General features: G+C 49.7%; 1 protein-coding gene across 2 annotated transcripts in view; it reads left to right on the top strand.

The window, feature by feature from the left end:
- The first annotated feature begins 15744 nt into the window (after positions 1-15744).
- KCNJ15 (potassium inwardly rectifying channel subfamily J member 15) overlaps positions 15745-24229 on the top strand; it is a 34026-nt gene continuing 25541 nt past the window's right edge. Inside the window, exons 1-2 of one of the 2 annotated variants that reach the window (XM_036446526.2) lie at positions 15745-15838; positions 16083-16219. The gene's annotated coding sequence lies outside the window, so the exon portion shown is untranslated. Of the gene's footprint in view, positions 15839-15968; positions 16220-24229 lie in introns of those variants that run through there. The other variant, XM_045585238.1, reaches the window with a different exon arrangement.

Below are 24229 nucleotides of genomic sequence, written 5' to 3' on the forward strand. Positions count from 1 at the left end.
CCTGCCGAGAATTCTCCCGGCAGCCTCTTGGATGTGACATTTACTTTACACGCTGACATGTGCAGCCACTGCCCTGTCCGCCCAGGTCCCGGGGCACCAAGTCAGAAAGCACCGCCACTGCCACAGCTCCCGGCTCTTCCCAGAACACCCACCACCCACTTCCCCAGGGAGCCCGGGGCCACCGGACTCCGCCGGCAGGGACCTGAACAGGGACCCCGCCTTCGGAAAAACCCCTTCTGGGGTCCCGACGTATTCTTACTTTTTCCCTTTCCCCTCTTTTTTTTTTTTGCTTTTGAAGAGCTTAAAATAATAATTTCCATCTTAGCTGGAAAGGCAGAAAAGGTACAGAAGGCCAACCACATTTTTGGTGCCCCATAAAAGCTAAATAAAAATAATAGTTAAACAATGAACGGGGCACAGCGTCGATGTGAGGTCTTTGCAGGCCAAGGAGCAAACCGAAGTTATGGCCGGGTCAGCTCCTCCAGCACGGCGGCCAGCGCCAGGGAGGTGACAGGGAACACGGCTGCTCCCGCTCCTGCTCCGGGGGGAGGGGGGCGGGATGGTGGGGACCCCCTTATCCCTCCCCCCGTAAGTGAAAGCAGACGGGTTTGCTGGGTGTCTGCTGCGCTGGGGCTGCCCCACAGTGGAAAAAGGACATTTTTGCCGCGACTTTATCATTTGATACAGATGTTTGGCTCCAGTCTCCTGATCTTGTCAGCAAAATTGACGGCAAAAAAAATCAGAGCAAGAACCTTGGTTTATTTCTGTTTTCTTAGGAGGTGTAAATTTGCATATGTGAGCGTTCTTTTTACTGCAGTCCCAACCGGGCTCTGGTTCTGGGATGCACTCCGCATTCCTGCCCTTTGTTAGGAGGGGTGAGATTTATTACTCACATTGGCCGGGGGAGGTTATTCCCCCCGCCCCCTTCTCCAAGGACCACGTGACCAAGTGCACTTTGGTGCTGTCCCCCCTTTACTGAACTCCCACCATGGCACTGCAGCTGGCTCACCCTCTCCTGACCTCTGGATTTTTCAGAGTCCGCAAACAATACAAGCGATGGGGACTTCTCCAAGTTCATCAAGGCCAGGCCTTCCTTCGAGGGCCCCATGGCCGCATTGCATGGCCTCTGTCCACTTTTCCTGGCTGAAACCTGTTAAAAAGTAGCTAGGAAGTCCTGAGAAAGCAAAAGTGGCCATGATAACAAGTTAGGCATTAGCGGGGACGTTTCCCCTGAGTGTGCATCTCTGTGCGGGGTCCAGCTTCAGGAGTGATCCTACACTGCGCCTGTCTGCTTCCTCTCGAGGGGGATTACAGCCTCTGAAAATGCATCTGAGCTGGGGAGCATTCGTTATGTTTCAGGGAAGCCATTCCTGCTTCCAAAACTATTGCAATTCTTACGGCGTCTAAGTTAAAACAGGGACCTTTACTTTCTTATTGTTCATCTGCACCTGAGGATATTTTCCCATTGATCTTTCAGAGAGAGTGAAGAGAGAGGGAAAGACAGAGAGAAACATCGATGTGAGAGAAACACAGCGATTGGTTGCCTCCTGATCAAGCCTGCAACCGAGGTACATGCTCATGACTGGAATCAAACCCAGGACCCTTTGGTCCACAGGCTAATGCTTTATCTACTGAGCCAAAACAGCTAGGGCTAAAGTTCTTGGAATGCCAAATGACAAGGGTTTTGTCTATTTCTTGACCAAATAACATTTGACCAAACACTGCTGTCACCGGCGAGTTCTCTGAAAAGAGAAAAGAAAGAACAAATGGAGGTGTTCGGCCTACAAAGCTATCTTCCTGGGACTCAGTTTTTCAAAGTGCCCATCGCCCATGAAAGGTTTCCAGGGCCAATGGTTTCCATGCCATAGTCCCGTGGTTGGCAAACTGCGGCTCACGAGCCACATGTAGCTCTTTGGCCCCTTGAGTGTGGCTCTTCCACAAAATACCACGGCCTGCGGCCTGGGTGAGTCGATTTTGAAGAAGTGGCATTAGGAGAAGTTTAAGTTTAAAAAAATGTGGCTCTCCAAAGAAATGTCAATTGTTGTCCTGTAGATATTTGACTCTGTTGACGAATGAGTTTGCCGACCACAGTCCAGGGCCAACAGGTGGGGCCAGCCATCAGTAGGGTAATAAAAACGACACAGGAATGTGTATAATTGCTATTGAATTCCATGAACCCCCATCTGCTCCCCCTCTCCCCCCTCCCCTGCCCTAGTTCATCTGTTCACCTGAGTGACAAATTCTCTGGCATTTTCTGGGATGAATGAAGATGCAAATGCAATTGTTGAAAAGCCCAGGCCAGAGAGCATCACGGAACAGCGTGTACCTTGTTGTAAAATAAAAATAGCCTTGGCCAGCCCGTGGAATGTGTCCTAGCAGCGTAATCAATTCTTCGCTGCGGTTTTCCTGCCCGTCGGGGAGCCCTGCGTCACGGAGCGCGGGTGCCAAGTGTCTGGTTTGCGCTTTGGTAAGGCATGTTTTTCTTGCTGAGCCTTTTCAGGTTTGCCGTTTCCCCCAAGTGCACGGCAGCCAGGTCACCTTCCTGTGCGGCGGGGCACAGCTTTGGTTCCAGACGTTTCTCCCGAGGTCGGGGTACTGGGGTTCCACATGCCAGTGGGCAGTGTGCGTGGGCCCCTGGCTGCGCGGTGAGGCCTGAGGGACGTCCCCTGAGCCAGGTCTTTCCTTCTGGGCTCTCGTCACCTCTCGCCACGGCCACTTGTTTTATGAGGCAGGACTAGGATGGTGTGCTCCGCACACTCAATCCGGGTCTTTACCCAAACAGGCAATGTAATGAGGGGGCAGCGTCCCAGGTGGACTCAGAGTTGTTTCTATTTCACGTTGCTCCCACTGCCGCTCTCATGCTCCCTGCTGCCACAGTGACGGTGACCTGGGGTTGCCGAGCGCCAGGAGGTCACATGGGGCTGTGACCTCCCACACTTCCCCCACTCATACCCTTTAAGATCAAGCCAAACAGAAACCCAGGCCAAGAAGTCTGAAGAGAGAGTGCCTCGTCCAACATTGGAACCATCTTCTATGTCCCAAGTCGCCTCCTTTCAAGTTCTTACAAAGACTCCTTTCTCCAAAGCCTCACCACCACACCTTCCTTACCACCCAGCACCTTCTCTCCCCACACCTTCCCGTCCTACGCTCTTTCTGTCTCCTTGGCTAACTCCTCCATCCCTACAGGTTTTTGTAATTTTTGCCGCGACTTTATCATTTGATACAGATATTTGCCTCATCAGAGACAGCTTTCGGACCTCCCATCCACATCATTAAGTCCCCTCACACTCGCTTGCTCTCTTTTCTCCAGCTTCATTCTCACCTGAGAGTTGTACGTCCACATGTTGACTTAGAAGCTCAAGGCAAAGCGAAAGGGAGCTAGAAGCTCGCCTGGGCTGGGATGAGGGGTCTGTTGTGTTCATGGCTGCCTCCATAGCCTGCAGTAGAGTGTCTGCACTCTTACTGAGTTATTGAGATTTGGGCTAAATTGTTTGAAAGATTTTAGGATGGTTTTATAAGCTATCACTCTTTAGAATTATTTATCTTCTTTCTGACTTTTTCCTACTAGACTGTAATATTCTAAAGGGCAGGATTATATAAAATGTGCATCTTTTATGCTCTGACAGTCACAGGGCAAGCCTTGAACTCACTGCTGGATAATTGCTTATTGAAAAGAATTCTTTCCCCTTCAGAGTACTTCTTCTCCCTGAGCTTAGGAAGGCTGTTTCAAATGCTCTATTTTACAGAATCTGATCTCTGGGTCAAGGGCTGGGAGGATTTATCTGACAAAGGCCAGATAGTAAACATTTCCAGCTCTACAGCTCTATTATCTTAGCATGAAAACAGCCATAAACACCTTGTATACGAGTGGGCACGGCTGTGTTGCAACGAACTTGAATTTACGGAAACAGGTGCTGGATATGGCCTGTGGGCTGTAGTTTGCTGGCCCCGTGCAGTTTGCTAGACCGTGATTGACATAACATGACCATTCCTAAAGGCAAACTGGTTCCGTTGCATTTCAAAAGTAGACATAAGCGCTGTGTGGGCATTAAGGAAGTTTTCGTTTCAGTTCTATTGTTGTCCATTTGCTATCTGAATAAAGACTTTGCTCAGCGATTCCCAAGCTGGAGTCCTCACTTCATTTTCAGATCATCGAAAGCTTGACCCACTTAGACACGGACCGAGACACTGCCTTTTCTGTTGTCTTCCTTTTTTGAAAACGATACCTTGTCTTTGTGACCATCTTGTTTACATAAATGGAACCTGAGACAAAGCTTCTAGCGCTGCTCCCTAAGCTCTTTGCGGTTAGTGTCTTACCCACTAGTCCGGGAGAGGGTAAGAAAGCACCGGACTAGGTGAGGTGTGTTTGGAGGAGGGATCAATATGAAATATAAACCAGACTGTACTTCCTTGGTTCTCCCCAGGCCTAATCCCAAGTAATCCTTGGCTCTGAGTCATCTACAAGTGTATGTAGTATACTTTGGTCCCTTCGTTGAGGGTCTAAAATTACCCAGCAAACAGAGAGGACCCCACATTTCAGGCTTGGCCCCGAAATCCGACCCACAGGGCCTTAGAGGAGGAGCCTGAGTGTACAGCCACTGTCCTTCCTCTCTTGGAGGTCACCAAACCAACCTCCGCATGGGTGTGCCTTCTGTCTACCCACACCCTGCCTACCGCCTGTGTCTGGCCTAGAGGGGGTCGGACATTGTATCTAGGAGAAAGGTGACTCCATGGCAGGAGCCACCCAGCCCACACCAGTCTCCTGCTGTCTGCACTAAGTCTCAGCGGGAAAGATCTCCATCACTGGTCCCGCCCCAGGCCCTGCTCACTCTGAGGTTCACTGTGACGTAGGGAAGTGGGGAAAAGGAGAACATTTTCCTTTGGCTCCTGGAAAAATGTATCTCCTCCCAAACCCTGGGGGCAAAGCACTGCAGCTAATGAGACAGTGGGGGTTCATCCTGTGGTAACTTCTAAGGTATTTGTTCTGCAGGACTAATGGGAAGCAGTAGGTACTCGGGGCCAAGAACAGCCTCTTTTCTTCTTAATAAGAGGTTATCAGAGCAACCCGCATTGTGGACTGTGTGTGAGTCCTGAGATCATTTGTGAGCAGACCCAAGGGCCAGCGAAGAGAATTGGACACATCCTGAGGCAGACGACCACATGGACGTTGTGGGTCTAAGATGCTCCTTTTGGGGTTGGTGACTCATCTGTGATGTGCAGAGAAAGGCACGACCCTTCTGTGACCACAGGTTTCTAGAGGCACTGTCATCACAGGGTCTGGAAACAGGAGGAGCTAAGAGGGGAGGCTCAGTGGGTAGAGGTGGGGGCTGGATACCTGGTTTGGAATCCGAGTTTCCCTCATCCTGATTTTGTCCTCAATGGCCTCTCTCCATGTCCACCTCTGTGATTCTCAGCCTTGCCTTCATTCCAACCATCTCGAGACATTCCTCACTGACCTATTTTGCTTGGTATGATATTCTCAAGACCTATTCATGTTGTCACACGGGTAGTATTTCATCCTTTCTTATGGCTGAGCAGTATTCTGTTGTGAATATGCACCCCATCTCTTTTATCCAATCACCTATGAAAGGACACTTTGGTTGATCCCATGTCTTGGCCGCCATGAAAAATGCTGCAATGAACATAGGGGTAGACATATCTTTGTGAATAAATGGTTTCAAGTTTTGGGGGTAAAACAAATAAGACAAACAAACAAAAACTCATAGACACAGACAACAGTATGGTAGTTACCAGAGAGGAAAAGAGGGCGTCGAGGCTGGTGACAGAAGGAGGTTGGATTTTGGGTCGTGGGCACACAATGCAATATACGTTTGATGGATTGTAGAGTTGTACACTTGAAACCTATATAACTTAATTAACCAATGTCAGCCCAATATACTTTATAAAAGCAAAACAAACAAACCCCAAAACAAATTATCTCAGGATTAAACACAGTATTGATGCCCAAGCCTCACCCAGACGAAATACGTCAGAATCACGTGACCATTTACAAAGTCTCTCTGGGTGATTCTGTGGTGAGGGTGGGGTCCACTCAGCTCTCCTTTTTATTGTCAGGGCACTAAACCATCCTACTGGGAAGCAGGAAGACTACCAGCTGCCTCTGAATCCTTCACGGGAACCTCCTCAGAAGGCTGCATCTGAGGTCAGGAGGTCACCATCTAAATAATTCCCTTCGTGTTTTTAAAGACAGTGAAAGGTGTCTACAGCTGGAAATCCACAAGTCTCAGTTCTGACGCATGTGCTCATTTTGGGCCATTTCAGCCTTCTTCATGGCTCTTCCATTAACCCCGAGATGACCCTCATGGTCTGTGAAGTCATGGGTGGCTGGAACACACAGTGATTCTGTGTGTGGACTTTGAAGTGAGAACAAGCGTAGAACCTGTGTGCTTCCAATCACTCACTATTCGAACTGGAACTTCATCAGAAGCCTAGTTTTCTCACTTAGGAAGTAGCAAAAACTATCCGTATCTCATAGATGCTGATGTGTTAGCACCATCGTGCATTCAATGCTTTACAATCATTAAACAAGGCAGTGGGCAGAGAACACCTAAACCAAGTCCTTGAACCACGGTGAGCCTTCAGCCAAGGGCAGCCGTTACTAATAGAACTGAAGTACTAGTAAGTGGTGTGTCTGGGCCAGAGCTCCGACTCCTTGTTGTAGGCTCAAGACGAAGAACCGAGCCCACTAATGAAGTCCTGATTTTTCTCGGAGCAGTGAGCTCACTAGTTTTCTTGTGTTGCCAAGTTCAATCAGACCCAGGAGTATTGGTTACTGCCGGCGCACAATGAAGACAGACATTTGGAGGCACCTCTCGGCAGAACCCGGGCCAATGCACAACATTCCAGGGCTGCCTTCGGTTTGTGTTGGGCTCTCAGCAGCTTCTGTGAGGGATGTGGATATTTCCATGGTCCCCGCCATCTGCTGGGGTCACCAGATGAGCTCTGCTGACCTGGAGGGAGTGTTTCTGAAATCTTGGTTGAAATCAAGGGTACCATAACCATGTAGGCAAAGTGTGAATTTCTCTGATGTTCTATTTCAATTTTTTTTTAAGAGGCAATATACTACAAACAAGCAGCATTCCAACCTAATCTTAGAAGGTAAATTATGTTTGAAGTTGCCCTGTGTTCTGGCCACAGTCCTTGCTACGTTGCGAGCCTGTGTGTGTGTGTGTGTGTGTGTGTGTGTGTGTGTGTGTGTGTGTCTGTGTGTGTCTGTGTGTGTCTGTGTTAAAGGGACACGTGTTTACCCAGTTATCGACCAGACGGCAGTACCAGGCCCACTCTGCAAATTTAACATCTGGGATTTGCTGTTCCCAAACAGCGTGTCTGAGAGCCAGACTTGAACTTAGCCCTCCTGACAGGAGACTTAATGTTGGAAGTCATCCTGGGACTCAGTTTTCAAGAAAAAGGCAAAATTACAGAATAAAATCAGAAACTAAAGGATGCATGGTGGATTGATTTAATAAAAATAGGTGAGAAAAGAAAACGGCTATTCCGTAGAGTCGTGTTCTTGGTGGCCACCTGCAAAGCTAGCCTTCTGACTGAAGGCTGGTGTGGTCGTGGTCACTTTTGTCCCAGCTTGTACTGGGTCCCATGTTTTCTATGTTCCCCAGACACACACATGCTTCAGCATGCATAGCTGAGGGCAGACGCTTCCCCTTACCTGCCACCCCCTCTCTGGAAGAAACCCAACATCTAGCAAACACTAGAAAGAATCTTGCTGACGCAGGCTTGCCTCCTAGCTAAGATTTCATCTCTCGGGCTCAGTGAACTGACAAATGTCATCGTTTCCACGCTGGGCCCAGGTTGGCACGGCCCAAATGGCTGCCGCAATTCAGGGCGAGTTTTCACTGTGGACTGTGGCCAGCGGGAGCCCACCCATGGCAAAGCACGGCAAGCATCACACACACTCCTGCCCTGCCTTTGCCCTGCACACACCAGCACACTGGTTATGAATGTATCTGATTCAAGGCCGGGCACTGCAAGTGAAGGACAGAAGGGTGTCTGAGCAATGTCATCTGCTGTTTTAGGTTTGATAACCAAGATGGAGACAGATTCTCCCGCTCAGTTGCTGGGAATATGGAAGTCCTGTAAAAGGTAAGAAACAAGCTCCTTCTCTCGGTGGCATTGACCTTGCAGCTTATCACCGCGCCACCAGGCGCCACAGGGAACTGGCACGCTCTACCTCGGCTTCCCAGGAGCAATCAACTAGGTTCTGTTTATTCACGGAACCTAAACTGTTTGACTACTGAAGTGGTTCCTGATAAAAGCAATCGAGGGAGACCCACAGCAGCCCAGACCTACCCTGCCGTCCTTGCGGGGAGCCGCGGGACTGCTGGTGACTGCGAGCCATTTGGAGCATGTTAAGGCAGCTCAGGTCTCTCTACAACAGACCTGGAGGGACCCAGGACCCTGCCAGCCCCTCCCACCATTCAATCGCAGAGGGAGAAGGGAGAATCTGGGTATTCGTATGGAGATCAGCACGTGACCGTGACCATTCCTGGCTGTGGGTTTAGGCAAAGCCAGGACAGACCCTGTCGCAGCGGGCAAGGACGATGGGCAGGAAGAGTGTCCTGAAGCTGGCCACCTGTGCTGTGGAGTTCCACTTCCTAATGTCTCCTCTGCCTCATGGGCAGGCCATGCCCCCGCCCTTCTCAGCCACCCTGCTCGGGAGCCCTGAGGGGCAGGGTTCTCCTTGGTTCACTCGTGCAAACAGCAGCTCAGAGAAGACAGGGATTGGCCAGGTCATGCGGCCCATGCACGGCCATTCTACAACTGACGCCACATCTACCTTGGATGAAAGGTGCTCCCTCTCCCTTCCCCCTGTCCCTTCTACTGCCCCCCTGGCCAGAAAGAAAGAATGAAATGATTCATTGTTTGGAGGCAAGGGTTCCATTTCAGGTTCATCGTCCTGTGGGCCTGTACACTGTGAAATGGGAGTTCACTCACTAGTAGGATAAACCATTAAGCCACTCAAAAAGCAAAAGAACGTTTGCCCAGGAGATCGGCATGGATCCGATCATCATGGGTCTGGGGGAGGGAGGGCCACGCTTGCCTGGGGACCGCTGTTCACTGCTAACTGATCAACCGCAGTGCTGCCTCCTCTGGATCGCGGCTGCCTGAGTCTTCACCAATCCCAGAAGGGAAGGCGCGAAGGCGGGTTGTCAATGATTGCCAGAAGTTCCCTGGTGGAAGCAGTTTGGGGAAGAGCAAGTCCGAAGTCCACACTCCCTCTGGGTCAGGGCGACCACATGGAGAAGCAGAGCTGGTGGGACAGAGCATGGGGCAGCGACAGAACTGTGCTCCCGCTTGCGGTGGAGAATAAATGCACATGCAGGAGGTGACATCTCCCAGGGCTGGTCTCAAGGGGGAGAAGGAGAATCTGGCCACTCCATTCCCAGCCTTCCAGGTGGCGTCAAGCATCTGGGCTGTCAAGGGTTGTATGACTTTGGTTGCAGGAGTCCAGACCTGCCTCCTAGTCCTCCAGCTTCTGTTCTTCAGGTTGGACCATTAAGGAGGAGAACAAGGAACACCCTTCTGCTGGCATTCTTTAGCTTCTCCTAATTCTGCTCGAGGCTCAGCAGTCAGGACACCTCTACTTGACAAGATGCTAGGCGGTGACAGGAGATGAGTGACCGTGCACAGCTTTACTTTTTTTGTAATAAATTCGTGTCACTTTGGGCACACACATGACCACTTCTACAGCTTCTCCAGGCCGGGCTGCCAAGTAGTCCTTCCCCTTTTCTAAGGTATTACGAGTACAGAGTACTAGTAGATGGGTGTACAGCTGAGGTTTTGAGTGCCCAGCACCCTCTTTCTTTAAAAAAAAAAAAATATATATATATATATATATATTTAAATTTATTATTGATTTCAGAGAGGAAGGTAGAGGGACAGAGAGACAGAGACATCAATGATGGGAGAGAATCATTGATGGGCTGCCTCCTGCATATCCCCTGCTGAGAATCCCAGCAACCCGGGCAGGCATGTGCCCTTGACCAGAATCGAACCTGGGACCCTTGAGTCTGTAGGCCGACACTCTATCCACTGAGACAAACCAGCTAGGGCCCAGCACCCTCTTTCTATGGTTACACTGCATTCAAGCCTTGAGAATTTATCACGACTCAGCCAAGATCTTTCACTTCACATAATTTAGCCAATTTGAATTGCTCAGTTTTTCCACACTAACTAGGATATTTGGCAAAAGGTACAGCTCTGCAATGGAAATGATCCCAAAGTGAAAAACCTAGTTGTTTACCCAGTTCTGCTAATAACGAGTCCTGAGAAGCCTCCAAGGCTCTCCTTCTGGGTAGAAAGAGGGGTGCTAATGCGGAATCAGGGTTCTGATGACATTTTTCTTTGTGGCTCTGAGGTAGAAATGACATGGATTCACAAAGAAGTGATTGAGGTCATTATAAAGAAGGAAGTCCCAGCGGAATAATACCATTAAACGCTAAAATATATAAAGGGCAGGAAAACATGCAATGTGCATTCAATGGGTTGTGCCCAAGGCCAGGTTTTGAACTTGGGAAAAGTGGGACAGAAACTGTACCTGTGCTCAGAGACCAAACTCTCACAGCAAAAAAGGTCAGGACAAGTGAGGCTTGTGGGGTGGGGACAGTTAGAGGGAAATGGGTGAGAAAGGGGGAGCTGAGCCCACAGATAGCATCAGACGTGTTGCCTGTCCATTGAGATCACCAACCCAAGATTGAAGATGCCCCCCTGACTCTGATTTTTTAAAGCTGAAGTATGTGCTTCATCACTAACTCAGACCCAATGGCTAAAGTATGAAAATAGGCATATTGTAGAATAATTCACTATGCTTGTCTGCCCCATCGATCATTGGAATTATTCAGGGTGATAATAGCATTTTCCGTACTATTCCATTTCAAATATTCTAAATGTGGCTTTTGTATGATATGCAGGGAAATTGTTGAGAAAGTGAATCCTGAGTGTTCTCATTACAAACAGATGTTTTTCCTTATTTTCTTTTTCTTTTCTTTGTCTTGTATTAATACAAGAAGATGGCTGCCCTGGCTGGTATGGCTCAGTGGATAAAGCGTTGGCCTGTGGACTGAAGGATCCCAGGTTCCATTCTGGCCAAGGGCACATGCTGGGGCTGTGGGCTCAATCCCCAGTAGGAGGCATGGAGGAGGCAGCCAATCAATGATTCTCTCTAATCGTTGTTTCTATCTCTCTCTCTCCCCCTCTCCCTTCCTCTCTGAAATCAATAAAGAAATATGTATATATATATATTTATTTTAAAAAAGAAGATGGCTGATAGTGTGGTAATCATCTCACAGTACATGTAAATCAGCCCATCACACCGTGTACCTTAAACTGATACAATGGTGTTTGTCAATCATTTATCAATAAAACTGGAAACATAAAAATGATTACATCTATAATATGAAGTACAAAAATAATTACATAAATGAAACAATTGCAGAGGTGCTTACAAATAAATAAAATGAATGTAGCTTTTGGAGTTTGGACTCAAGCTCAGCCTACTGTGCGGGAAATAGTGCATTTGGCCATCTGGTGGGGATTGGGTTCCTGGCCACAGGTATTGCCCGTAAAGCTGATTCAGAGTTGACAGTAAGACTGAACTATTGCCACGTCATTGAGATGGTTGGGCTCAGAAGATGTTGCTTTTCTATTCACTGTCCCAGGCGGTCATCTCCCTGTCACTGATGGGAATTTCCACAGAGAAGCCCATTTAGTAAAAGTGGGCCTGGGTGTGTTTAGATACAGTGTAAGGTTGTACAAACCACCATGTCCCACCTGAATAAGGCAAAAGACCTGAGACACTTTGAACAACAATAAACAATTTTGAAGAAGAGCTTAAGAAGCCAACTACTCTAGTCATAGGGGTAGCACTGAACAAATAAGGCCAAGAAAAGGTCTTCCCAGGAACCTAGTGGAAAAGCTGGCCTTGTGGGTGCGCTTTTCAATGTTTCCTAGACCTTGTGACAAGGCCAGTTACTCCTGTTTGGCTAATAGAAAGCCTCTTGCTATGGGCCCTGGCCAGGTAGCTCAGCTGGTGAGAGAATCATCCCGGTACGCCCATCACCCCTTCTACTCCTAGCAAAGCTGACTGGGCCAAGGGCACGGAAGCCCAGCTCCCTTGCCGAAGACACTGTTTTCACTCCAGGACTCCCTCCAGAGTCAGGCAGGGAATGGCCTTGGCCTACAATCGCACTCTTACTTGACTTCCTCCCTCCTCTGACTTGCTTCCCCTACTTTCCTTCCAATTCCTCTAGGAGCACTTCTTTTATTAATTGCACATGAATGTTTGTCTCAACATCTGCTTCTAGAATATCTACTCCTAGAAGATATTTCAACTCCATGGCTTCCTAATGAAAGGTTCTCTCCGGACAGGCCAGAGGCAGGACATCCTTCATTCTCATGGCTCTCTTCATTCTCAAAGAGACATTTACCCACTTCCGGGACAGGGATGGTAGAAGCAAACTGAATGCAAATGACCAAGACTGGCCTGGCCCGTGGAGGACTCTAAGCTGGTGGGGATCATAGAAAGCTTTGAAGATGTTTTAAAAACTGACATACCCCTCACCCCAATAGATCTATATCTAACCCAACTTAAGTAGATCTATTCAAAGGTAAACATGTATTTTTATTCCCTCTCATCACACTTCAAAGCTTTTCATGTCTCGACTGAAGCCAAGATGAGATTGGACGCACTACAGCATTTTCTTTTCTGGAAATGGTTCTAGGGAAATGGCTCCCTTGAAAAAGCTAGTTCTTGTCATCTTCTCTGCCCAGTTTTTAGACATCGTTTTAGAACTTTGGGTAACAATCCAGACTTTGGATGTGTGTTCTATTTAAAATGTGACACATGCAAGAACTTTGCTTGCAATTAATTGGGAGGAAAGAAAGAAAGAAAGAAAGAAAGAAAGAAAGAAAGAAAGAAAGAAAGAAAGAAAGAAAGAAAGAAAGAAGAAAGAAGAAGAAGGAAGAAGGAAGGAAGGAAGAAGAAAGGAAGGAAGGAAGGAAGGAAGGAAGGAAGGAAGGAAGGAAGGAAGGAAGGAAGGAAGAAAGGGAGGAAGGTGGTTTAGTGAATAGCCATTCATATTAGTTTTTTATTTTAGGTCACAGGACCGATAACATTGACCATCTTCAGTTATGAAATGATTAACTGTGTATTTGAAGTAATCTTGTATGGTGGATCCCAGACCCTACTCCTTAGACTCAGGTTGTGAAGTAAACGAGTTCCAGATTGAGCAACACAATATTTTTTTGTTAAGATTAGTTGTTGTCTTATTTCCCTCATTAGCTCAGAAGTTTCCAGAGATACTTAGATCATTCAACTATTAAAATATGTAAAATAAATTCTGTCTTCAGTGACAGAAATCTCGTAGATGTATAGATGCTTATTCTAGAACTTTCCCACTCACCTCTCCACACTTTAATCACATATTTATATGCCTCTCCTTCTGTGAATTCTGTCAGATCAGCAACCTCAATGTCTAACTTTTTTAATATCTCCAAATGAAAACAGGCTCACATCACCAAACTGAAGAATATTGGCTTAACATTTAAATTATTTCATGGATTTATAGTCCTTTGGACTCATTTTCTTCTTTCATCACTTTCAAGACTGTTATGAATGGATGCGAGCTCTACTATGCACAGTCCTGCAAGAAATAAAACTTTCCAGCATATTAGGCCATCGTTATAATTCATGTCATGTATTACTTGATACTCAAAGGAATCTACACATGCATATGTATGCCTGCAATAGACTAATTTGAGAAAAATGTGGCCTAATGAAAAGTGCATGGCCTGTGAGTGAGAAAAGCTGTTTGGAGCCTCCATCTACCTCTTCCCAGCTCTGTAACTTTGAGCAAATCAACTGCCCTCTCTGGTTTTCACTTCCTTGCCCTTAAAATGCAGCTCATCATGCATTTTGGCCTGAGCATCAAATTAAAAACATTATTGAAAGAGCTCTTTAAATGTAGAGAGAGCATTCAAGTGTTAGTTTACTAATTAAAGGGGAGACTGCAAATACAAATTAAAACTCAGAAGATAAGAATGAAAATTCAACCATAATAACAAATTATAACCTTCATTTATAACCTTTTATCAATCTACTTGGCAATTATATTTGGTGTATGTGTGTGTGTGTGTGTGGGGACACTATGCCATGTCAGATGTCCCTTGAGGGACCCAGAAGGAGGTGCAGTGGCCCTCTGAAGTGGAACACTGAGTTGAGTTGGCACAATTTAGACAGTGCTCAGTGGCCTTCAGAGTAAGTAGTAGGGAATGTTAAGATACAGAGTCGGATGGGGATGATATGAGGTGAGGACCTTAAGAATGACGTCCCAGGGGAGGTACCACTTGGCCTGAGACCTGAGCAGTGATAACGGACCAGCGGAAGAATGAAGACCTGAGGCTATTCCAGGCAGAGGGACCAGCCTGGCAAATCCTCTGAGGCAGGACATGGTCAGAGCCTGAGCTCTGGGTTTTCCCTTTTCTCCACCTCTGTGTGCCCTGGTTTTGCCTGGGACGTTACAACCTCCTCCTCTCAGGTCTGCCTGACTCTGAGCTCTGGAGAGAGGCCGCCAGCTTTGAGAGCCGAACCTTGTGTGGCTTCTTCCGTCTCTCCAGCCCTGACACTGCTGATGGTCACCTTTGTCTCTCAGGCTGGAGAGGAAGCCCTTGCTTTGTGGGAAAGAGAAGAACCAAAAGGAAGAACACTGGCTCGCGGTTCCCACTGGGGAAACGGGGAAAGGAGTGACCTCGAGCAGGGCTTTGAGTCAGGCAGAGGGGAGGAGAAATGATTTTCCAAGGGAGCCATTTCCCAAGAACCATTTCCAAAAAAGAGAATGCTGTAGCTCGTCACACCTCGTCATCCCCGCCCCCCCCCCCCCCCCCGGGCCCCAAACTCAGGGGAGGCGATATTTCCTCCTCTTCCAATGAAGCATGTGGCCTACTGTCCTCTCCATCTTAGAGCAGCCTTGTCCACCTGGCCCAGGTGCCTGCAGAGGGGACATGGAGCGTCCCACTTGGAGTTGACCTTGTTCCAGGGCAGGAATCACGTGGCGAAAGTGCCCGCGGAAAAGTCATGGTCTTTCAGAATCTTCCAGGGTCTCCACGTGCTCCGGCCTCGGAAAGGCTGGTGGCCCACACGGCCCAGCCTCCCTCCCTCCGCAAGAAGAAGACACACAGCTGTGTCCAAGGAGGAAGCTCACCGTCCTCATTCCCACCAGAGACTGGGAGACACCCCCTCAGCTTCCTGCTTTGATGATGGGCTTCTGCCCATTTCGCATGGAAGTGCCAGACTCTGAGCATCAGTGCCGGTGCCCAGCCCCAGTCTCTAAGCTCCTGAAGAACCCATCTGGACCCACATCTACCCAGCTGCTCAACACTTTCCCATCAAAGCAAACAGCCTATAGGGGAAACCAGCATGGCCCCGGGGCATTGCGCTGAGAAACACAGAGCATTCCCCTGTGCCGTGGTGTGGATTCATAGTTGATGTGGGTACTGCCTGCGTGGGTTTGTCCTGAAATCTGCCGGAGGCAGTGCATTGACGCTATGCATTTGGAGTGGGGAGAGCAGGAAGGGAGAGAGAACTTGGGGTAAAGGAGAGAGAACTTGGGGTAAAGGAAAGTTACTTAGAAAAAATAACCTGGTTATTTATTTATAGTTTATTTAGGCAAAGGGACCTTACAAAGGCTTTGAGGAGAGTGGCTGAAATTTCTTCAAAGAGGAACAGGCGTCCTTTAAAGGGGCAGGGTGTTCTTTTCCACAGGTGTCTGCGGAGCTGCGGCAGGGGGGCCACTCGCCTTCTCTCCTGGTCTGTAGATTTCCTTAAGACACGCTGCTGACATCATGGACTCTCTCTCTCTCTCTCTCTCTCTCTCTCTCTCTCTCTCTCTCTCTCTCTCCCCCCCCCTCACTTTCTCTCCCTTCTTCCCTCCCTCCCTCCTTCCCTGGCCCTCCCTCCCTCCGCCCCGTCTCTTCCAATCTCTTTCTTTCTCCCTTCAGCTCCTCCAGGTAAACCCTACTCAAGCTTGTACCAACTCGTTTTTGACTGACAGGGAGCAAGGCGAGCTGTCTTCCTCCTGGGGGAACCTGGACACCTATGCTCCCCAGGCGACCTGCTGGGCTCACCCTCTCCCCACCCGACAGACAGCAGCCCCCCTCCCGCCAGGACGGTGCCTCGCAGCCCCTGCAGGTAAGAGGCAGGTGGGGGGCAGCCCGGAGCAGGCAGCGTGTGGGAGCGAGCTCGGGAGCACGGCCCTCCTCACGGTAATGGAAGAGCGGGATTCCTTTCAAACTCCCTGCAATCATTCCAGGCGGCCAGCTTATCTGCGGGAATTTACAAGTGCTGTTTGCATGTGGAAAGCAGGTTCTTACTTAATGATGGGGCAAAAAAAGTGCTTTATTCTTGCCTGTGAAACAGTATCCAGATGTTGTCTTGTTTTCTGCGGGTGTAAGGGATCTAGATGAGGGGAAAGAACTGCTCCAGCTTCTCTGTCCGCGTGGGTCCCTCCTGCCGTCTGTCAGGGCGGGCGTGTGATTGATTCTCAGCGATCAGAGAGTTCTCGGGGTCGCTCCCCGGCTCTGATTTCCCCTTGGCCAGTAGAGAAATCAGTTGGGGTTGCCGCAAGGCGAAACCTCACCGGACTAGTTAACTAACAGTCTGCTACCTATCCTTACGGGAAGAGTTATGTAAGTCTTCCGTGGTAGGTATAAGGAATGTAAACAGTTCTGACTTTGGAAACCTTTGGAGCCTTGCCCTCGACCCCTGCCTAGCGCACTTCCCCGTCTGGGTATGATTTCGTGTGCCTTGGGAGCCTGCTCGGCTAGTCCGTGTTACCCGGGGGGAGATCTCCACATTCCTCCCTCCAAACTGGTTTGTTTTAATCTCCTCCCTGCACTTCCGCGTTTAGCTGCCTGGAGGAAACAAGAGTTTGTTGTTCAGTGGATGTGTCTTGACCTCACAATTGCTTTGCAGTCCCGGGTTCAGACACTTCCACCACACACCGTATTTCACTCGGGAAAATCAAAGACCCAGCTTGGTCCCACTCCATCCAAACACTACGATGTATTTCTTCTTATCGGAAAATACCTTACCCTTTTTTTTCTTTCTGCTCTTGATCTAAAGGAAGGACTTTGAAAAAAACAGTACAAGTGATCCTTAAAGCTCTTTTCTTGCAAGCTGAAAATCACACTCGCACACATAATCAGCTGCTCCCCCAGGTCGTGTCCCAGGCTGTCTACCCTGGTAAATGTTTAAGCAAATATGTAATAATCAACACGAGCCTTGGGTGGAAACCTCTCTCAGTTGAAGATTGTCCTACAGATCCAAAGAAACGAGTCAAATTTAACGACAAAGCCTTTTTCAATGTCATCCTTTCATGAACATTAGACACCAGGAGACTTCCATGTGAACAACAAAGCACTTACCTTCCCCTCGGCTCCCGGGCTTGCTCTCCTGGGCTTCATTTTTAGCAGATTTCCTCCTTCCCTGGCTGTGAATATGACAAATTACCGTGGCGACCCGGAGGTCATGTGGCCAGTCCTCACAGACGGCTGGGACGTGGGGGAGTCTCACCAGATCGCCAGGAGCCACATCCCAGACGTGCCCGGGAAATAACGGAGCTGCCGGCTCCTCAGAGCTAAACGCACGCATCCACCGCCGGGGGTTTGATAGAAACAGACCCGGTTGAAGTCTGTGACGCTGGTTGCTTAAGGAAAACACATTTTTACCAAGTCCTCCCACCCTCTTACCCCTCCTGCCGCCCCCCAACACTTGTGGTCGTCTTATACAAAGTGCTATTTCCCCAATTTCTGCCTTTCACACTTCTAACCAATGTGGACAGCCCTGCTTGGGGGGAGGGGTGGGGGAAGAGGGCGGCGGGAGGGCGAGCGAGCCCCCAGCCTTCCCACTTCACCGTCCGGGGGAGCCAACAAAAGCAGGTCGCTGGCTGCACTGCACGGGGCTCAGCACACGCCTCTGAGGAGGAGGCTAAAAAGGCTGCACAGTCTTCTCAGTGCATGTGTGTGCATACATGTGTGTGCATGTGTATTTGTGCATGTGTGTGCATGTATGTGTGTGCGTGATTATATACCTAAATGACAGCGACAGGCTTGCTGCAAGGAAAACCACCGAGGTGTGGCTCTAGGCGCTGCACAGAGGCAAGCATTTGGGCCTTAATCAGTAAATGCCAAGCGGTTGACCTCTCCTTTCCTGCCGCACCCCCTCCTCTCTGTTCGGCCGAGCAGCTGGCTTCCTCTCACACGTGGCTTCAGAGGCCAGGGCCGTCCCAGTCTCAGCACCCCCAGAATGAGCCCCGGGCGCCCACGCTGGGACGACGGGCCCCTGGGGACCATTGGTCGAGGCATAGCAATCTCCCCAGTCGTTTGCCGCAGCCGTTTATTTCTAAGTAACCCAGCTACTGTCTTTCCCCCACAACAACGCGAGCACTCCCCGGCCGAGGGCGCACATGGGTGTCTCCAAATGTGCTGTTTCCATTCTTCTTTGAAGTCGAAATAACTCTGCTCCCCAGAGAGTCAGGAAGCTCGGGCCAGGTTCCCGTGGCTGCTGTGCGTGCAGAGTGGCGTGTGCTGCTTACGGGTGGGAAGTGCAGGATGAGGGTCAGGCCGGGCTTTTTAGTCCCCCTCCCTCCTGCCTGCCTTTCCCCTCCAGGCAGACTGCCACCTTGGGGTGGGGATTCTGGTGCCCTTGGTGGGTGGGCTGTGTGGCAGGGCTGGGCACCCGGACAGCCCAGGTCAATGGGGGCTCACTAGGTGTGTGCTCCTCAAGGATGCTGTGCCATAGGAGGGCACAGATCTGACCCACCGGCCCTGGCTCTCTGCTGCCAATCAGGATGGCTTCCTGGAGCAGGTTATCCAGACAGGGAGGGGCTTGTGGCCTGAATGGCCAGGCCTCCCCCCAGGACAGGAGCACAGTGAAGCCGCCCCCTACTTGCAAAGGGAGAACAGAGGGTGCAGAGTGAGAGAAGACAGCATATAATTTATTTATAAATATACTAGAGGCCCAGTGCATGACTCTGTGCCCGGTAGGGCTGGCTGGCCTGCCCTGATAGGGGCCCATTGGGCCAGGCTGGTGTGGGGGAGGGGTCACAGGAGGTTGGCAGGCCAGCCCTGCCCCTGATCAAGGTGTTGGGGGCTGATCAGGGGCAGGGGCAGCTGGGAGGAGGGGCTGCAGCCAGCCAGGGGTGGGGGATGATTGGGGGCTGGATCAGGCCAGCTGGCTGCTGCAGTGTGAGTCATAGCCACAGGTCATTCCGGTTGTTCCCCCATTCCAATTGCTAGGCTTTTATATATATAGATTTTTTATTGATTTCAGAGAGGAAAGAAGAGGAAATGAGAGAGAAATGTCAATGATGAGAGGGAATCATCCATCGCTGTCTCCTGCACACCTCACACTAGGGATCAAGCCCGCAACCCAGGCATGTGCCCTTGGACTAGAATTGAACCTGGGACCCTTCAGTCCACAGGCCGATGTTCTATCCACTGAGCTATGCCAGCCAGGGCTAGTATATAATCTTAAAAATCAGGGTCTGGGATAGAAGTTTTATTTGCTAAGTGTTACTTGTTTGAGTTGAAAGAGAGAAAAAAAAAAAGAGCAAGCAGACATCCTGATAAAGACCCGGCAAGCAGTAGTTACAGAGGAGGTGCTGTCCCTCTGCAAGGTGCTCTCGGGCTCCTCAGTGGGCGTCCTCTTGCCCACTGTGACATAGCCTGAGTCCACACAGAATCCCTCACAGCGTCCCAGGGTTTCCAGCCACAACCGACTCCGCTCATTTCATGAAGAAAGGTCCGCGCTCCGGAGGACTCTGTGTCTGCACCGCTGCCCCCGGCATGACATCTTCACTGGGGGAGGTTGGAAACCCAGGGTCACCGCAGTCCCTGGGCCCCTCATTCCCGAGTGCCGTCTGCGCTTCCAGACCTAAAACCCTCCAGCGCGAAATCCCAGGTACTTCCTCATGGGACGAGATGAGCCAGGGCTGCCTGGTCACGCTCACCCCACCAGAAGGTGCGCAGGAAGAAGAGCGAAGTGCATGCGCGGCAGGAGGCAGTGAAGAGTGAGTCTGTGCTGCCTCAGGACAGAAGACCTAGAGCCGTGGTCGGCAAACTTTGGTTTGCGAGCCACATGCGGCTCTCTGGCCCCTTGAGTGTGGCTCTTCCACAAAACACCACGGCCTGGGCAAGTCTATTTTGAAGAAGTGGCGCTAGAAGAAGTTTAAGTTTAAAATTTTGTCTCTCCAAAGAAATTTCAATCTTTGTCCTGTTGGTATTTGGCTCTGTGGACAAATGAGTTTGCCGACCTCTGGCCTAGAGGAAACATGGGAATGAGTTAGCAACAGAGTAAGTTCTGTTTGGTTCTCCCTGCGGGTCAAATGAGAGCAATCTACAGGCGCATGGCCCACAATGCACGGGCCAGCAGCTCTTCCATGGGGCGGGGGGAGGGGAGGCACAGAGCTGCCCTGGCTCCTCGCACCCGCATCCAGGGTTCAGAGCTCATGGAAATGACATCCTGGAACTGACCACGTCCTGCGATGACAGATCACTTTAGTCCTCAGAGCCAAACGGGGTCATGGGAGTACAAAGGGGCTGGCTCAGAGGGCAGGCACCGCAGTTAGGATCCGATTCCCAGGGGCTGCTCAGGACCCAGGAGCTGGGTGTGGGCTGCCACCCACATCCTGTTTCAGGAGAAATTGCCTGGGTTCCGGCTGAAATTCTCATGTGCTTCTTCAGTGCCAGCGGCACCAGAGGCTGATCAAGATTTAATGTAGCTTGCCCTGGCTGGTTAGACTCAGTGGATAGAGCATCAGCTTGTGGACCAAAGGGTCCCAGGTTCAATTCTGGTCAAGGACATGTACCTCAGTGGCAGGCTGCTTCCCAGCCCGGGCCCTGGTTGAGGCACATGCAAGAGGCAACTGATCGATGTGTTTCACTCACATCAATGTTCCTCTCTGCCTTTTCTCTCTTCCTCTCTCTAAAAATCAGTGGAAAAATAGCCTTGGGGGAGGATTTAAAAAAAACAAAAAAAACACCCACATTTAATAGAGCTTGAAGGTTCTCCAACTTGGGGTCCCTCTCCCAGGAAAAGGAGTAAAAAATTGTGACTGAAATGAGGTACAAAGCTGTGGAGAAGGTGGGAGCAAGTGCAGTGTGAGGTTCACCGACCTCATGACAAGCCCACAGGAAGTCATACATCGTAATGGCCTGTACTTGTTTCTTGAAGTGATGGTTGAACTAATAGAAATTTTAGCTGCTCACTTCCCTCTGAGTAACTCTGAGACATGATCAACGGAAATACCAAATAAACATGCTTCTACATACCTACTGACCAGCGAGGACATATGGGAAATTGATCTGGATGATGTTCAGACTGCTTCCCGTTTCATCGGCACAGTGCCGCAGGTGTAGGTCTTCCTGCACGTGGCTGACCTTGAGGGTCATACCCAGGCCCAGGGTAAGATGCTGTGGAAGCTCTGTGCCTCCTGCAGCTGGGGGTGTGGGCTCTAAAGTGAATGCTCCACCGTTTGCATTCGAAAAGACTGGTCATGACCTAGAACTTAGAATGATATTCAAAATGCATGAAGAGCAGGCTGCTCCTGTCACGTGAGCCAAGCCCTAGTGAAATCTCTCGTGTCTGGCACAAAACAGCCCCTTCTCCCTCGGTTCCCACCAGAGCTGTTTCCAGCCCCCTTGGCAACTGCTGGCGTCCTGTCCCGGTAAGAGTGTTTGCTAACCTCGTGCCTCCCGGGCCACATCGTGCTGTCACTCCGTGATGTTTACGTCTTCAAATATTTGCCGACTGATAGTGCGCTCCCTCCGAGTCCTGCTTGTGGCAGAGCACAGGCCCGCTCCCTGCTCTGGCTTTCTTACTTCCCTACTGCCCTTTGTGCCCCTTCCATCCCCTTGAGGACACATTTGAAGTTTACCTTCTGCTTGGAAACATCACCCATTGTCTTCCTAACAACCCCATCCCCACACACCTGCTGGGAGTTAAAGAACATTCCAGAGCCCAGAGCACCTTGCTCCTTTGTCTCAAATTCTCTAAATGCTAAGGAATGAGGACCCGCCCAGACTGCTTCACCTTTTCAAAAGGAAAAGAATTTATATATAAACAGACACATATTTACAAGTGCTGCGTGGGTGGGTGGTTAGCCAGACCAGCCATCATGAAACTGACGGTGTATGTGCAGCGAGAATATCTCAGGGTCAGCAATGGCACCCACAATGGTGCTTTATTTGGAATATTCTGTTAATACATTTTAAATCTACAGTTTCCCCCTAAGGTTCATATTGAAGATTAAGTGTCCTACAAAATTCCCCTCTAAACGGTGTTTTTATAAAAAGCGCTGTCACAGGGATATTGATCTTACCGTCGCTCTTCAACAAAGGACCTGGGTGTCAGGTGACATGCCTGGGTTCCTGGCAGTAGGAACACTGAGATAATCTGACAGAGAAACACTCAGGGTTCCAGTGCCTGGCTCCACCCTGACATGCTCCTTATGGGCAGGAGAAAGACTGGCGTCTCCCAGGCAGGTCAAAGCTGCCTGAGGAAGAGGAGGGCAGATGAGGGCACTAGCCTTCATGACTCAATTTCCTGGCAAAAGCGGGGAGACCCCTTAGCTGCTGGGCCTCTGCTTCCTGTCTCAGGGGCTTTGGGACAGGAGTGGTTCTCCTGGCCAGAAGGCAGGAGGGGAGTTCTGAAACACTATCATGTTGGACAGTAAGCACTGTCTATTCTGGGAGCAACCAGGCTGGCAGAGGGGGCCAGTGAGGGGTGACCAGGCTGGCAGAGGGGGGACAGTTGGGGGCCACCAGGAGGGTGGAGGGTGGGCAGTTGGGGGTGATCAGGCCAGCAGGAGGGGCAGTTAGGGGCGATCAGGAAGACAGGCAGGTGAGCAGTTAGGAGCCAGTGGTCCAGGATTGTGAGAGGGATGTTCGACTGCCGGCAAGCAGAGTCCTGAGAAGCATTTTGTGTCATTCTTGCTCCACAAAAAAGAAGGTCTGTGCTCAGAGAGATTGGGGAACCCCGTCGTTGTGGTCATACTGGTTAGTTCCCTCTTAGATCTTCACAGTCTCATTGCCACATTAGAAACGCTGAAGTGAAGGAGTCCCCAACCCTGCATTCCAAGTTGTACAACCACGTCGGACTACAGAACTGCCTGCACCACCACCTACTCCTTACAACCGTCATTCATTCCTCTGATTAGCATTTCATGGGACCCTATTGGGGGCATTTTTGCACACGGTGATTGATGTGGGGTGCAAGGTGTCATGTGCTCCACGAAAGAGCAGTCCATGCTCCACTGGATGGTGAGCTGTCCTTGGGGACCCTAGCTAACCCACAGGGGACAGGCCAACCTTTGGGACTGCAAAGTGGCCATGGGTAGGTAGCTCCCAAAGTTGGTTTACCTTTAGTTTCGTTAAATCCATCTTATTCCAGAAAGGATTTAGGTGAATTTACAAAGACATCCAATGCTGTCACACGAATGTAATGCAAGTTAAAAGTACTACTAGTATAGGAGGAAAAAGAAAGTTAGGGTATGCCTCAAAGAGGTAATTTAATAGAATCATAGACTTACAGGATTTTTATCTATTCTTAAAGGAGCTAGGAATGAAATGCGTACAGAGAGCCTGTCATTTGAGACTTCAGAATTGAATGTAGGTTTTAAAGAGGCTTTATGTTGGAACCTGGGGGTCTATTGGGCCCTCGTTGAATCTAGTTTTACATGCGCCATATTTGATAAATCTTTTGAAAGACAGTGTCTTATTGTTTCCTTTCCATTACTATGTATATAATGCATTTGTCTATAAGTGACACTATTAACTTTCTCCTTTGGCTTAGCCTTGTTCTAGCACCACCGCCAGAATACCATCAATGACCCGAGCTAGGGGCCTTCTTTAGCCCTCCCTCCAAACCCCGGACACCACTGGGTCATCCCACCTGGCCCTCCTTCCTACGGCCTGTCTGCTTCTCTCTCTCTCCCCTACGGGGTGCCAGCTCAGTGGCAGTGGAGGTTCTACCTGATTCTTCCTCTGCGTTCCCAGAGCTTGGGCCGAGTTATTCCTCAGGCAATGCTTGTTGAAGCTGCATACACAATTTTTCTTATAGCTTCCTCTCCCGTTGCATCATGACCAATGTCCATCACATTCTGCAAACACACAACATAGACCTTTTCATTGAATGTTTTGA

This window comes from Pipistrellus kuhlii, unplaced genomic scaffold, assembly GCF_014108245.1.
Source record: "Pipistrellus kuhlii isolate mPipKuh1 unplaced genomic scaffold, mPipKuh1.p scaffold_m20_p_2, whole genome shotgun sequence".
NCBI classification, from domain to species: Eukaryota; Metazoa; Chordata; class Mammalia; order Chiroptera; family Vespertilionidae; genus Pipistrellus; species Pipistrellus kuhlii.